Genomic DNA, 16,220 nt, shown 5'->3' with positions numbered 1-16,220 from the left:
CCTCCGTCCCACTGGTGCCCTCACTGTCGGTGGATTCGGCCTTCTGGGTCCTGTGGGATGCAGCTCCCTCCGTCGCCGGTGTCTCTGCTCCTCCGCCAGATGATGCTAATGCACATAAGGTGAGGATGACAAAACAAAAAGGGGGGGAGAGACAAAGGATACACTTGGTCAATGGCAGCACCAACATCACCGTTGGCATACACATCACACTCACACACAGGGAACAGCCCTACACACTAGGCAATGCACTACCAGTCACAATGCTAGTCACCAGCCCATCGATAGAGACACCTAACGCCATTTGCAGCATACCTGAGACACACAGACCCCTGCCCAATAGTGGATGCCTACTAGCTTGGTTGGAGGACTTTCACATCAGAACCCTGACCAACATGGGACCTACTCTGCAATGTCACGCCTGGCCTAGGGGCACCCACAAGGCCCACACCCCCAACCCGGATGCCACCTCACCAGGCATAATTTGCAATGAAATGCACTGTACTTAACCCCTTGTTGCTGCTGTGATGCCCCCAAGTGCCCATCTAGCTCCTGATAGGCCACCGCCAGTATGCGGGCCATCAGGGGGGTCAGGGTTTGACAGGTACCCCTTCCTCGTTGGGAGGCTTTCCCCAGCTGGTCCTCCCCTGTCTCAGGTCCTCCCACCGTTTGCGACAGTGGGTGCTCTGCCTACCGTAGACCCCCAGGGTCTGCACGTCCTTGATGATGGCACACCATATACTCTTCTTTTGATGGGCCCTGACCTGAAGTGAAATACACACAGGGAAAGGTATTAGTCTGACCGTCCTACTTGTTACACTTATTGCCCACCATGCCCCTTCCCATTCCCATTATCACAGACATGACCCAGCATACATGCTGCACACTGTCCAGGGCCCATCCACCAAACCCTCCCTACATGAGGCCTTCACACACAGCACTCCATGGATTCATGCCCCATGCATCGTACTCACGGTGTGCTCACCTGTTGGTCTGGAGGCCCATACAGCAGTCGGTACTGGGGTAGAACCTCATCCACCAGTCGCTCCAACTCCGCTGAGGTGACTGCAGGGGCCCTTTCCCCAGTAATACGAGCCATGGTTGGTTCAAGACACAGGTCACAGCAGCACATGCAGTATAGGTCCTCTCCTGTTGAAGTTCAGATAGTAAGAGAGTGAACAGATAGAAAATGGCAGTCACGTTCACGGCGATGCGTACCGTCACCGCCGGCGTACATCACCATTGTCCCTGTACCCCATAGGGCCCAATGATAACCAATGAGGAGTTGCACGGTGGTTCCCGACTGCCTCCCGCAACGGCGCACAATGTCAGCAGAATTACCTCATTTCCACCTGTCCCTCCATACAGGACAGGCAGACGCCATTTCGAGGGGGTGCAGGCCATGGATCCTAACTGCGTCACAGTACGCAAATTCACAATTTGGACACATCCCACCAAAATAATATTACAATCACAACATGCATTGAACTGTAGTGGTTACAATGTACAGATAATGACCAGCTGCTCACTCGTTTGCCCCATAGATTGCAACCGCTGCGGATGAATAGGAGATGGAGAAATATACTGTGTACAGACCCCTGGTGGACTTGGCAACAATGGAGGACAGGCACATTATCCTCACCTATAGACTGGAAAGGGCCACAATCACAGAGCTGTGTGCCCAATCGGAGCCTGACCTGATATCTGCTACCCGTCACCCCACCAGGACCCCCCTTATCTTGTGCAAGTCCTATCAGTGCTCCATTTCCTGGCACTGGTTCTTTCCAAGTGACAGTGGGCTTGGCAGCAGGAATGTCACAGCCAATGTTCTCAATAGTGCTGACCAGAGTGTTGTCTGCCCTGATTAAACACATGTGCAGCTACATCGTTTTCCACCAGGTGGAGGATTTGGCCACAGTGAAATCTGACTTCTATGCAATGGGACGTATCCCCAACATCATTGGGGCAATTGATGGAACGCATATTGCATTTTTCCCCCTCCCCGGTGGAATGAACATGTGTTCAGAAATCGAAACAGTTTTCACTGTATCCTGGGTCTGTGTATGATGCTTTATCCTGAGGAATAGCAGCATCCAAATGTGATGGCCCAACTCCAGAGGCACAGGGTGTGGCTACTAGGTGAGCCCTGGTTTCCACCCAGTGGATGTTGGTGTATGGTGTGGGCCCTAAGGGTGAGTGTGTGGCTAACATTTGTCCCTCGATATTTGCAGGTGACTCTGGTTACCCCAAGCTCTCATGGCTACTGACCCATGTGAGGAATCCCAGGACAAGGGCAATGAGGCACATGGGTGAACAAGAAGGATAATAGAAAGGACCTTCGGCCTCCTGATGGCCAGGGTTCGGTGCCTTCATCTAACAGGTGGATCCCTGTGCTACTCACCCAAGAAGGTCTGACAGAACATTGTGGCATGCTGTATGTTGAACAACCTTTCCTTGCACCGCCATGTGCCTTTTCTGGAGGAGGAGGAGGCTGGAGATGCCATGTGGCAGCAGTGGACTCTGTGGACAGTGAAGATGAGGAGGCAGAGGATGAGGACAACAGAAGTGCAGTAATTTGTCAATACTTCCAATGAGACACAGGTAAGACAGTGTTATTTCACATTTCATGGACAATTTGATGTGTGACATTGTCACTGGCAGGCTGTGACTTCTTACTTCTATGGCTCCTTTGACATCTCTTTTTGCAGATGTTGGTGCCCCACTATTGCTCCTGGTGTGTTCAGTGCAGCCAACTACAGGTCTTTCCTATGTAAATATTACTGTACAGTTGAATTGCAATGTTTGTACCTTCTTAAACAAATACATTTTAAAAATCATATGACAAACACCATACTTGTATTTTATCAAAGTGTGTTTATTGCAGTGCTCTGTTGAAGACGGGGTAGTGCAATGGGCTGGGGTGATGATGGAGGGAAGTCCAGGGTAGAGTCCAGTATATGTGTAGCACAGGTGCATTGTTAAAGGGGGCATAGTGAGGGGAGCAATGGCAGTTCAAGGTGGACAGGGTGACAGAGTGGGACACAAGGGTGACAATCAGAAGAATCTTATTTCCTGGCAGGGGTCTAGTCAATAGCCTATGGCTTCTGCCTGGGTCGCAGGGAATGTTTGCGGGGTGGTTGTCCTTCTGCAGGGGGAGGGGTGCTGGTGGCCTGTTGGTATTGTGGCTGGGTCTCCTGTCCACTAATGGCAGTGGAGGTGGAGGGCTGTTCAGTAGTGTGGCTAGTGTCAGCAGCCCACTGGTGTGCCATTGCCTCCCTCATACTGTTGGCCATGTCTGCCAGCACCCTTGCAATGGAGACCAGTGTGATGTTAATGGCCTTCAAGTTTTCCCTGATCCCCAGGTACTGTCCCTCCTGCAGCCGCATGTTCTCCTGCATCTTGTCCAGGATCTGACCCAGTGTATCCTGGGAATGTTGGTATTCTCTCAGGATCACAGTGAGTGCCTCCTGGAGGGTTGGTTCCATTGGCCTGTCCTCCCCTGTCACACAGCAGTCCTCCGGGCTTCCCTGTTGTCCTGTGCCTCTGTCCCCTGAAACGTGTACCCACTGCCACTGACCCCAGGTCCCTGATTGTCCTGGGTTTGTGCTTTGCCCTGGCGTCCTTGTAGTGGTGACACACTGTTGATTGATGTGTTCTGGGGACAGAGGTATGGGCCCGCTGGGTGGGTGCTGTGGTGGTGTTTCCTGAGGGGGGAAGCCCTGTGGTGGTGTGAGAGGGTGCCTGGGTAACCGACTGCCGGAGGTCCCTGATGAGCCAGGTTGGTCATCCAGATCCAGGCAACCAGAGCTGCTGTCATCACTGTGGGCTTCTTCTGTGGGGGGACTGGATAGTGCTGGCACCTCTTCGGCAGTGACATTGGCTGGTTACCTGTGGGGATGTAAATGCAGTGTTATTGTTATTGTTATGGTTATGGTAGTGTTATTGTTTCTGTGTGTGACATATTGTGCATGGGTGTGTTGCCCCCTATGGTTGTTATTGCCCTTGGCAGCTTTGCTTTGTGTGAGTTGTTATTTGGTGGGTAAGGTGATTCTCTTTAGTGTGCATGCTGTGGTGATAGGTGTCCATGCAGGTCTGTGAGTGGTGTCCATGCATTGGTGGTGCATGCAGGGCTTGGCATTGGCAAGAGAGGGTTGTGATGGTGGGGTGTGTGTGGGAGGTGGTGGAGTGATGGGAGTGAGGGTGGGTTGAGGGTATGTGATGGCATGCAAGTAGGGGGGTGATAGCAATAGAGAGTTGACTTACCAGAGTCCAGTCCTCCTGCTACTCCAGCCAGGCCCTCAGGATGCATGATTGCCAAGACTTTCTCCTCCCATCTTGTTAGTTGTGGGGGAGGAGGTGGGGGTCTGCCGCCAGTCCTCTGTACTGCGAGCTGGTGTCTTGCTGCAAGGTAATGCACCTTCCCCCGTAGGTTGTTCCACCTCTTCCTGATGTCTTCCCTTGTTCTGGGGTGCTGTCCCATGACGTTGACCCTGTCCACAATTCTCTACCATAGCGCCATCTTCCTAGCAATCGATATCTGCTGCACCTGTGATCCAAATAACTGTGGCTCTACCTGGATGATTTCCTCCACCATGACCCTTAGCTTCTCCTCAGAGAATCTGGGGTGTTGTTGTGGTGCCATGGGTGTAGTGTGAGTGGTGTGGGTGAGGATGTGTAGGGTGATGTGTTGGGGTGTGTGATGCAAGGTGCGTGGGTGGTGTATAGGTGATGGTGGTGGGTGGTTCTAGTTGTGAGTGCTCTTGCTGTCTCTCTCTGCTGGCAATTATTTGTAGTCGTAAGGGGTTGTGGGTAGTGTGGGTGTGTGTTTTATAGTTGTGTAGGTGTGTGGGTGTGGTGTGTGTATGAGTGTCAGGTGTGTGTTATTTAAATTCTCCAATGTGGTGCTGTTTTGTTTGAATGTGTGTATTTTGAGCGCAGCGGTATGTACCACCAATGTTTTACTGCCATTGAATGTTCACCGTGGTGATTTGTGGGTCATAATGTGATGGGCATAGTTTTCTTGGCATAATGGTGTGGGTTTTTAAACCGCCAGTTTATCACTGACCTTTGGGCTGGAGGATTTGTGTGTGTGGCTGAAACGTGACGGGTTGGTGTGTGTGTGTCATAATATATCCACCCCGGTGGCAGTATGTTGGCGGCCGCCGGCATGGCGGTAAGTGGAATTTACCCCCAATGTCATAATGAGGGACTAAATCCTGCTTAGCCTCGTTTAACTTGGAAGTGACGTTTACCTGTCTCTAGTCTTCTGCAGCCTTCCCTTCGAAGTAGCAGTCCTCCCTTTGCAATGGCATCCATACCTGCACAGCAACATGCTTGTCCTTGCAGTGACTCGCTTCCTGAGTTCTGACCTAGTATTTCCGATCTCCTCCACAGTTACCATAGTACCTGAAAAAGGCAGACAACTTGCACTTCATCTCTCGCATCACTCTTTTTTGTGCTGGCAAGCAAACACAAGTCATCCCAAATAAGGTAACACAAGTTTTTCCGTTTAATTTGGAATCTTGATCAGTGATGGTTAATCAAACTTATCTATAGCCAGCAATAGTATTCGGATTAATCTTGTGACTGAAGACATTAGAGAAAAGTCGTATTCTTGTAATAGCTGCGCCTTCATGGACTTTGTGCTCATAGTTGGTTTTCAATCGTGTTGTCTCAATCACAATTTAATGTTGGTGTTCCAAAGACTTTTGGGACAATTGAGAACTATAATCTGATTGCCATTGCATATTTGCATATGAACCTTGAACTCTTCATACTCTTGAACTACTGAAGTGTTTGACGTAGTTTTTTTGTGATTAACTCAGTGATTTTTCTCTCAGTGGAAATCTTTGTACATGAAAATTCTATTTCATGGTAATTCCTGGATAAGTCTTGAATCAAACATAGGAATGTTTATAGTGTGAATAATTGGTATGCTGATTTGACATTAGTTAATGCCAAAGATCTGTTTAGTTTTTCCTGTTTCAAAGTGTGGTTTCATTACAGGGAAATCCGAGTCCAGTCCCTTGTATCGGAATAATCCTGATTGCCAGTATGCTGAGGGAGCCCAGCAGCGCCTGGAGTTAAGAAATCTGAATATGCAGAAGTCCCAATATTTCTCTCCTTATCTTTCATCTCAACACCGCTTCCCCTTGGAAACTCCTAGGGTTGCAGTATGTCCTTCATTGCTGCCCTGTCAATTCTCACTGGGATTCTAGGATTATCATCACCCCATCAGAATCACCTGGAGTTCAGGTGAGTGGCTCACAGCAATTAGATTCTTACTTGTCTGTTCTGCTGGCCATAATCTTCAACTGTTTGTAGCGATTATCTAAACTAAAATAAAACCGTTAAAACCCATGAATTTCTGGTTAGGATTTTTGTCAACTTAAATATACAACATGAATCAGTCTAGTATTGCATTACTTGCTGATTTATATTAACCTCCTGGACTAATCAATACTTTAAACACAATAAGAACATTTTAGGCATTGTAACTGTATTTAACTTTAATTATCTTGTATGTTAACTTCACATGATACAGATCCAAAGACACTGAGAAACAATTGATCAGAAATACCTTTGAATGTGTAGCCAGTGTTACCATGCAAGAACCAGTTAGATAGATCATATATGCAAATAAACTGGGAGACAACCTCTATTTCGCTTTTTTGACCAATTGCAGTATGTATCAAAAGAGAACGGAGAGATGTGATCAAGGGGGCAGGGTAGTGTTCTACAGGGATGATCGTAGATCGCATCATTACACCATCCAGTACCCACCTAAGGTTGATCTATCAGTATCTTTGAGATGTCACTTGAATTGGAGAGAAGTACATTGCAATAAACGAGTGAGAAATACAGGAAGACAAACTATCAGCTGCACCCTCACATCTTCCTCCACAGGCAGGCACCGGTGGTGTTGTATATGGACTTTGCCAGTGAAGTATCACCTGGGTCCCCACACTCGCATTTTTCTTTAAAAGGCGAATCTTGTAATAGAAATACCTACCTTTACCTTTGTAAAAGGTATATACAGCTCAGGGTGCGTGTCCTTTGAAGGATGGCATTCTTTCACCCTTCTGAGCTATATTTTGAAACAAACGCCGCTCATCATTAGGGCTCTGATTGGGAGGAGTAAGAAGTAGTAATTAAACAGAGTAACAATAATCACTGTATTTTAAGTGCATGTTTATTCCTTATTGTACTTATGAATAAAATAGTAAACACATAGCTAACGCACAAAACGTTGTGCTGTCTGTCTGGTATTGGTATCAGACCCAGAAAAGGTAAAGTTAGCAATGCAAATGTACAAATAGGATATCTTTAGTGGAGTAGAGTGTGCGGTTTTCAGAAACTGGTTTTGGAGATGTATAACTCCAGATTCACATTCTGCCTAATGGAGCACATCCACGTGTGTGCGTCCTAAATGCAAACCGTGGTTGGTTCATTGCTTTTTTTCGGATAATATAATTAAATAGTTTTTCGTGGTTAAATAGATGATTAACTAATCAATTGATAATTACATTTTACAACGATGCACCCACACATCGTCGTCTCAAAGTAACTACTGTAAAGAAAGTTTCAATGAGTCTGAGAGAAGCTGGGAATCCCGATCTCAGTGAAAACTCTCGATGTAGTCAGGTATCGCCAAAATATCTATACTTAGGTTGCGAGTTTAATTCGCAAGTAAAGTGTGCATTAATGTGGTATACCAACATGAAATTAAAAATGGCATGCGGTGGATTTGGGTTTTATTAGAAACCTCAACGATCTGATTAGTCTCAGAAGAAAACATATCAGTTCAAAATAACTATGCTAGACAAGAAATCAAACAGGCTTTAAAAAGGCTTATGCGACCACAGTTCTGCCAACGGATAACTGGATTGTGACTAACCAATAATGTCTGCAAATCTCTTCCATATCACAAGAATTGTGAATTATTAAACGGAATATATTAGTTTTAAAATCTTCTCAGAGGACAATCCATAAAGTTTTAACATTTTGATTTCTCATTTCCAACACTTCATTCTTGTAAATGGCAATGATAATAACAAAAAAAACAAATTTTCTCGTTAAAATATGATTATGGCAGAAACAGCACTTTTGATGGTGTTCATTTTTAAAGATCCCTTGCCTGTGTTTATTTATTCAATATCGGCATAATTTGTTCTTAAATTAAGCCGGATTCAATATTTCTGCTTTAAAACAAATGCTTGCTTTCTCCAAGTCTCAAGCAGTACAGGTTATTCTTGAGCCAGCTATTATTGGTGATATCGGTTAATTGTGCATTCAGACCAATGCAGATAACGTGGGACACCACTGGCACATAAAGTAATCTTTCTGGGACAAAGAATACATGGTGGGTACAAAGTAGATAAATAGCCCTGTCAGGCTCATGTCAATACCTGAGAAGTTGCAAAAGACTGATAGTCAAGTTCAGAAACTGGTCAGTGAATTTTCCATCAGAAATCTTGGGAGACTTAACACCAGCTCGGAGGCGGTTGTTTAAAATCTGCCTTGTTTGAGGTCCTTGACAGAGGGGAGCTGATTATTCCACCTATGTCGCACTATCTGAACACAAAGGCAATACTTTAGTTGAGAATACCTTCACCCTAAAATCATTGGCTTCATTCCACCGAAATACCAGGGGTAGCGGAAGTGACATCACACACCCTGTCACCTCCACTTTTACTCACACACACATACTTGTACATGCACACAAATTCACACACACTCTCTCACACATAAATAAACACACTCAAACGCAAGCACGCACACTACATACATTTAAAAGCATTTTTACTTACCTCAGCTGCCATGGAATGGCATAGTCATTCAAATTGTACTCCATTTTTATTACTCTAATAGTGAATAATATGTTAATAATAATATGTTATTATTCACTATTAGAGTAATACATTTTCAGAAAACAGAGAGCGAAGCCCCGACTGACGTCCCTAAGGACGAGCTCCCACTGTGTTCCTGGCACTTAATTTGCCACCTCTGAGGTCAGGGGTTGCAAAGATAGGGAAGCAAAGGGCAAGCCAGGGGTCGCAGCCCCTAAATGACGTCCATGCCTAAAATTCACCCATGTCCGTCAATGATGGCTGAAATTCCCCTTTCAACTTTATGCACTGGGAGCGAGCAACAAAGTGAGGGTGCATTGACAGTGCCCACGTAATAATCTCATGACCGTTTAAAGCAACGGTACTCAAAGTACGGCCCGCGGGCCGCCAGCGGCCCCGCGGACCTAGCTTGGCGGCCCGCGAGACCTACGCCAAACGCCATATCATAATGGCAGCAGTATGTAAACATAGAAGAGGGCCGCGGGAGCATGCTCCCGCGGCCCTCCTCTATATTTACATACGGCGGCCATTGTTTATGGCGTTGCCCTGACGATCCTGGAAGCCAAAGCCCCATAAAAGTCAGGGCTTGCAGCTAACTTTTACGGGGCTTTGGTCGTCTGCTTCCTGTCACCGGCTCCACGTCTGCTGCCCGCCTGCCTGCCTGCTGTTCCACATTGGTGGCATCTTCACAGTGCTTTGAGTCAGGTAAGGCTCTTTGGTTATTTATTTATTTGTTTTTAATGTAGTGTGTGTTACTCGGGTAGGCATGAGAGCAGATTGCGCTGTGTGTGTGTGTGTTACTGGGGTGGGGTGAGAGCAGATGGCGCTGTGTGCAGATGGCGCAATGTGTGTTACTGGGGTAGGGGTGAGAGCAGATGGCGCTGTGTGTGTTACTGGGGTAGGGGTGGGAGCAGATGGCGCTGTGTGTGTGCGCTGTGTGTGTGTGTTACTGGGGTGGGGTGAGAGCAGATGGCGCTGTGTGCAGATGGCGCAGTGTGTGTTACTGGGGTAGGGGTGAGAGCAGATGGCGCTGTGTGTGTTACTGGGGTAGGGGTGGGAGCAGATGGCGCTGTGTGTGTGCGCTGTGTGTGTGTGTTACTGGGGTGGGGTGAGAGCAGATGGCGCTGTGTGCAGATGGCGCAGTGTGTGTTACTGGGGTAGGGGTGGGAGCAGATGGCGCTGTGTGCAGATGGCGCTGTGTGTGTTACTGGGGTGGGGTGGGAGCAGATGGCGCTGTGTGCAGATGGCGCTGTGTGTGTTACTGGGGTAGGGGTGGGAGCAGATGGCGCTGTGTGCAGATGGCGCAGTGTGTGTTACTGGGGTAGGGGTGAGAGCAGATGGCGCTGTGTGCAGATGGCACAGTGTGTGTTACTGGGGTAGGGGTGAGAGCAGATGGCGCTGTGTGCAGATGGCGCAGTGTGTGTTACTGGGCTAGGGGTGGGAGCAGATGGCGCTGTGTGCAGATGGCGCTGTGTGTGTTACTGGGGTAGGGGTGGGAGCAGATGGCGCTGTGTGCAGATGGCATTGTTTAGCATTGTTTTGAAAAAGGGGGTGGGGTGGTTGTTCCCCCTCTAAGCCCCGCCCCCTCTAAGCCCCGCCCCCTGCTGTCACTTCAGTGCGGCCCTCGGCCGCAAACCATACTGCAATTTTGGCCCCCGAGAAAAAGTTTGTGAGTACCCATGGTTTAAAGCGTGCATTCGAGGATGCTTACTCCACTTACTTACCTTTTTAAGAAAATGTTGGCTACAATTATCAGGTCATTCGTTTATTTGGTTAGCTTTGTCAGACATCATGTAAGAACTGGAGCTTTTCCACCACCCTGTTTGCGTGGGTCAACTGAGGACTCTGGGTGAGTCAAATGAGCCTCTATTGGGTGTGTGCTTCCTACCTTCACATACTTCTATTGCAGGAGGTAGGGCTGGGAAAACCACTATTTTAAACAGATTTTCTGCTACATCCCTAGACTAAATCAGACTTGTAGTGCTTTTGCCATTATCCTTTAAAACCTTGACAGTGTTAACTTGACTCTGATGAGACCTTCTTCCTCCTATCAGATTTTCTTCTTGGAAATGTTTTGCACCTCCATCTTGGACTCAGCTGCTTCCATCAACATCATTCACTGGAGCGACTACATTGGACTGCGTTCTTTACATGAATTCAATATTTCTGCTTCAAAACAAATGCTTGCTTTCAACAAGTCTGAAGCAGTACACGTTATTCTTGAGCCAGTTATTATTGGTAGTATTGATTAATTATGCATTCGGACCAATGCAGATAAAACATTGGGCCAAATGCAAGGAAATTCTAGCTTCTTGGCACTCCTCCTGACACACTACCTCCTAATTGCACATATGTCTAACTTTCAATGCCACTGCAGTATTTGGCATGATCATAACTGACAATAGCTTTTATTTTATGTAAACAAAACCGTTCTGTTAGATAGACTTAACAATTGCTACTTAGAGCCTAATTTAGGGACTCAGTAGGAGTATGGCGGTCTTTCAGACTGCCCTATTATGAGTTATACAGGCAGGACCACCGTCCGCCAACCAAAATCGGCAGACCGTCAGCAGCACAGAGGCCTGGAAATAGGCGGTCCTACCTCCAGTGCCGACAGCACTGCGGTCAACCACTGGGGGGTTGCTGATTCATTGTACTGTGGATTTTGGGAACAGCTGTCCCTGACATATTGCATATGGTATCTACAGTGTCCTTTCCCATGCCACATGTGTGGCCTATCTGAGCAACATTAGTACTTCCTCCATGACTCTAGTGTGACAAATATCACTTAGTGAAGTCTGCACTGTGGAACTACTTCCAGTGCAACATGACAATGTCCGTGTCACCTTCTCCAGGCTGGTGTACTTTTATCAGTTACATGGCAGGGGTTTTGAGCTTCTTTCCTTATTGTTGGGTCATTATGTATGCAACAAATGGATGTCTGCATGACCTTGTGTGGGAGCCAAGGGAATGCAGTTGGCATTGGCCTAAGATTGTATGACAACAGGTAACTGAGGTCTGCTCAATGGGGCAACGTTTTGAGGATGATGAGGTCTCCTACTAGTTCAATGGTTAGTGTGATTGCAAAACTACAGCCATCCAATTCATTTGTCTGAGATCCTGATTTTTCTGTGGGCAACTGTTGACATTTCAAATTGCATGCCTGTATATGGTATGGCACTTGTACGGGCCACTTAGGTGAAGTTTGTTGTTGGGGCATACTTGACATCATGGTAATGTTTGCTAATCAGAGCTATTGTTCAAGTGTTATCATGGACATGTGATGCCCTGATTTCTCTTTGTGTTTGCAGCATCAATGCCAGGAAGCGAAGGAGATAGAGCACAGATGAGTTGGGAGACATCTGGCCACTGAACCTCGGGTCAAGACGCTACAGGCACAGAGGGACCCAGTGGCCTGGAGGGTAAACGGAGTGCCACTGGGGAGATAGGGAACATCATATTCTTCATTAGAATCTTCCTCCAGTGAACATTTCCTAGTGGTGGCAGACCCATTGGGGCATACGCCTGTACCATCTTTGTCCATACCCCTGTTCAATCACTGCCCTCCCTGTTGCTCCCCACCCAGTTAGGTGTGCCCAGTCACCCAAGAGGATGGTCGTCCCCTTTGCCACAAGCACCTCACCTCAGCACCAGCCTCTGTTACCCCTGCTGCCCTCAGTGAAGAGGCTATTGACCACCTGAGAAATGTCTCTGTGGGTTAGACAGCCATTGTGAATACCATCCAGGCATTGGCAACCCAATTGCAGCAAACTGATGCATTCCTGAAAGGCATTCATGGTGCAATGTCTGGCCAACAGAGATCTGTTCAGGCTCTGGCCTCCACTGGTGGAAGCCAGTCATCCCCCACCTTCTGTCCCCCCTCCACCTCTCTTTTCCCAATCCAAATCCCCCAATTCCCTTACCTACCCAAAGCACACAGACCGATCTGCATGCACTCACCTCAACACACAAGAGTAGCACACACAGACACAAGTACAACAAAACACACCGGCATGCAAACAAACAACAGACACCCACCAAAACAACATGATTTGCCACTTCCCTAGACACTCCCACTACCCCCACAGTCCCACACATGACATCTTGCATACCTAAAGGCACCATCACAACAGTCAATGTCACACCCACCACACCCAGGAAACTCGCAGACACCACCCCATCTGACATACAGATATCCACCACAACCACCATACCCGCAGACACCACCCTAACCAGAAACACACACATCCACCTCTTCATCCCCAGCACCTTCTCCTCCAAATCCCCCATTCACACAAACACACACACTCACCCATGCAACGGACACCACCCCAACAAAAACATACCTCCCACACACACACACCCATGACAACTACTCTGTCGACCTTAAAATCCTCACCCCTTCTGCTGACCATCTCTGTGTAACTAAGATTATTTTTTCTTTGACCTTGAAATTTCCCCTGTTCCTTTCCACCCCAGTCCCAAACCTGAGAACCCAACCCACCTCTAAACCCCTCCTTTTCACCTCCAAGTTCTCCCCTGTCACACCTGCGCCCCTGCAAGCACCCATACCCATCCCCCGAGAAGAAAACCACCCCTCCTAGGAAGCAGTCGAACCTTCTAAATCCCACGACCAAACTCACCCCTCCCAAATCCTCCCCCCCCCCAAAGATGATCCCTGAGGTGTCTGCCTGCCCACTTGATGCCCCTTCCTGTGGAGGTTCCCTGGCAGTTAGGAGTCAAGTGACAGCACAATGATGTGCATGTGCAGAACCATATTGACTGGCCAATGACCTTGGACCCTATACAATTTACATTTAATAAACCCAAACAATTGGTTTAATTTGGGTATACATTTGTCCTGCAATTCTTGTTCTACCTTTATGTTGTTCCTGAGTTACTTGTGTTGTTTTCCTACAGTTATGTGTATTTCGGCATGCTTGCTGATTCATTTGCTGTTGTTTGCAGTATCTGCCTTTGTGGGCTGTGCCAATGCCTCCAAGACAAGGGTATATGTTGACTGCATGGATATGGGGGTGTAAATGCAATGGTCATGGCATTGTGTACTGTTTGTTATGGTAAGTATTCCATCTTGTCTTGTCCAAAGTGAGCATGCGTGGTGTAAGACTTGCCCCCCTGATATTGATTATGGATTCATCTAATGTGTGGCAGCTTGAATTTTGATTATGCAGATATGGAATGTGTTCAATTGCTCTATCTTTGTTTGCATTTGACTGTTCATGTGTCCATTTAGCTGTGTGTACCTTGCAGCTACTTCATGTAGAGGTATGTCCGATGCCATTGGAGTTGTATGTACTTTGCTGACTTGCACTTCCACTTTGTGCAGATGGGCATGTTGTATGGGTCTAGTAATGTCCCAGAGAAACCTGAAGGGCCAGTTCCTGTGCAAATGGTGTTTAAAGGGCATGTGCAAAGTGACATGTGTCCCAGTACAGCCTCCTTTCCTGAGTGTACCTGGTGGCCCTATCCCTATTGTGCAGCTATTGTTTATATAGTGAGGTTCGTATATTTATTTCTCTGTCTATTGTGCATCCCATTTTCCTTCCATTGTGTTGCAATGTGGATGATGTGTGTGTCCTTTGCAGGGCTGTTTAGTGGGACTGGTGTTTGTGTTCCATGCAACATCCGTACATATGTGTGCTGAATATGACAAGCCCATGGCATTAGAGGAATGTGAGTGTGTGAGTTGTATTTGTAGATGTGATGTTGGTGTGTTGTTGGTGTTGTGTAAGACAAAGTTGTGTGCACTTCACTGTCCCTGTGCCTGAGGTGAGCAGACGTGTGTTTTTGTGTAGTGTTGCTGTGCAGTATGAGTGACTAGCCCAAAGAGGGCATTTTGTGACTGTGATTGTGTCCTGCTTTGTGAATGACAATTGTTGAGCGTAATGACACATGTAGGTATGTGTACTTATGGTTGATGGTGTCCTTGGTAGCATCGATTCTGGGTTCTATCAATGATCAACAACAGCAGCAGGACATGTGTGGTGGGCTCCATGGCAGCACTGGATGTGTGAGGCTACCTGCAGATGAGTGTCTCCCTTTGTACTCCACATTTCCACCTGCTGAGATATGGTGGTTGGACCGCGGTGGTAACATTAGTGATGTGCAACTGTAGGAGGCTGGACTGGCTTGTAGTGAGTACCAAGGGGTACTTACACCTTGCACCAGGCCCAGGTATCCCTTATTAGTGTAGAGGGGTGTCTAGCAGCTTAGGCTGATAGAAAAGGTAGCTTAGCAGAGAAGCTTAGGCTGAACTAGGAGATGAGTGAAGCTCCTACAGTACCACTAGTGTCATATGCACAATATCATAAAAAAACACAATACACTGATATACTAAAAATAAAGGTACTTTATTTTTATGACAATATGGCAAAAGTATCTCAGTGAGTACCCTCAGTATGAGGATAGCAAATATACACAAGATATATGTACACAATACCAAAATATGCAGTAATAGCAATAGAAAACAGTGCAAACAATGTATAGTCACAATAGAATGCAATGGGAGCACATAGGGATAGGGGCAACACAAACCATATACTCTAGAAGTGGAATGTGAACCACGAATGGACCCCAAACCTATGTGACCTTGTAGAGGGTCGCTGGGACTGTAAGAAAACAGTGAGGGTTAGAAAAATAGCCCACCCCAAGACCCTGAAAAGTGGGTGCAAAGTGCACCTAAGTTCCCCAAAGAGCACAGAAGTCGTGATAGGGGAATTCTGCAAGGAAGACCAACACCAGCAATGCAACAATGATGGATTTCCTGATGAGAGTACCTGTGGAACAAGGAGACCAAGTCCAAAAGTCACGATCAAGTCGGGAGTGGGCAGATGCCCAGGAAATGCCAGCTGTGGGTGCAAATAAGCTGCCACTGGATGGTAGAAGCTGTGGATTCTGCAAGAACGACAAGGGCTAGAAACTTCCCCTTTGGAGGATGGATGTCCCACATCGTGAAGAGTCATGCAGAGGTATTTCCGTGCAGAAAGACTGCAAACAAGCCTTGCTAGCTGCAAGGGTTGCAGTTAAGGTTTTTGGATGCTGCTGTGGCCCAGGAGGGACCAGGATGTCGCCAATTACGTGAGGGGACAGAGGGGGCACCCAGCAAGAAAAGGAGCCCTCTCAGAAGCAAGCAGCACCCGCAGAAGTGCCGGAACAGGCACTAGGAAGTGGAGTGAACCGGAGCTCACCCGAAGTCACAAAGTAAGGTCCCACGATGCCGGAGGACAACTCAGGAGGTCGTGCACTGCAGGTTAGAGTGCCGGGGACCCAGGCTTGGCTGTGCACAAAGGAAATCCTAGAAGAGTGCACAGGAGCCGGAGTAGCTGCAAAACACGCGGTTCCCAGCAATGCAGT

This window comes from Pleurodeles waltl, chromosome 4_1, assembly GCF_031143425.1.
Source record: "Pleurodeles waltl isolate 20211129_DDA chromosome 4_1, aPleWal1.hap1.20221129, whole genome shotgun sequence".
NCBI lineage: Eukaryota > Metazoa > Chordata > Amphibia > Caudata > Salamandridae > Pleurodeles > Pleurodeles waltl.
This window is presented reverse-complemented; position numbering follows the sequence as displayed.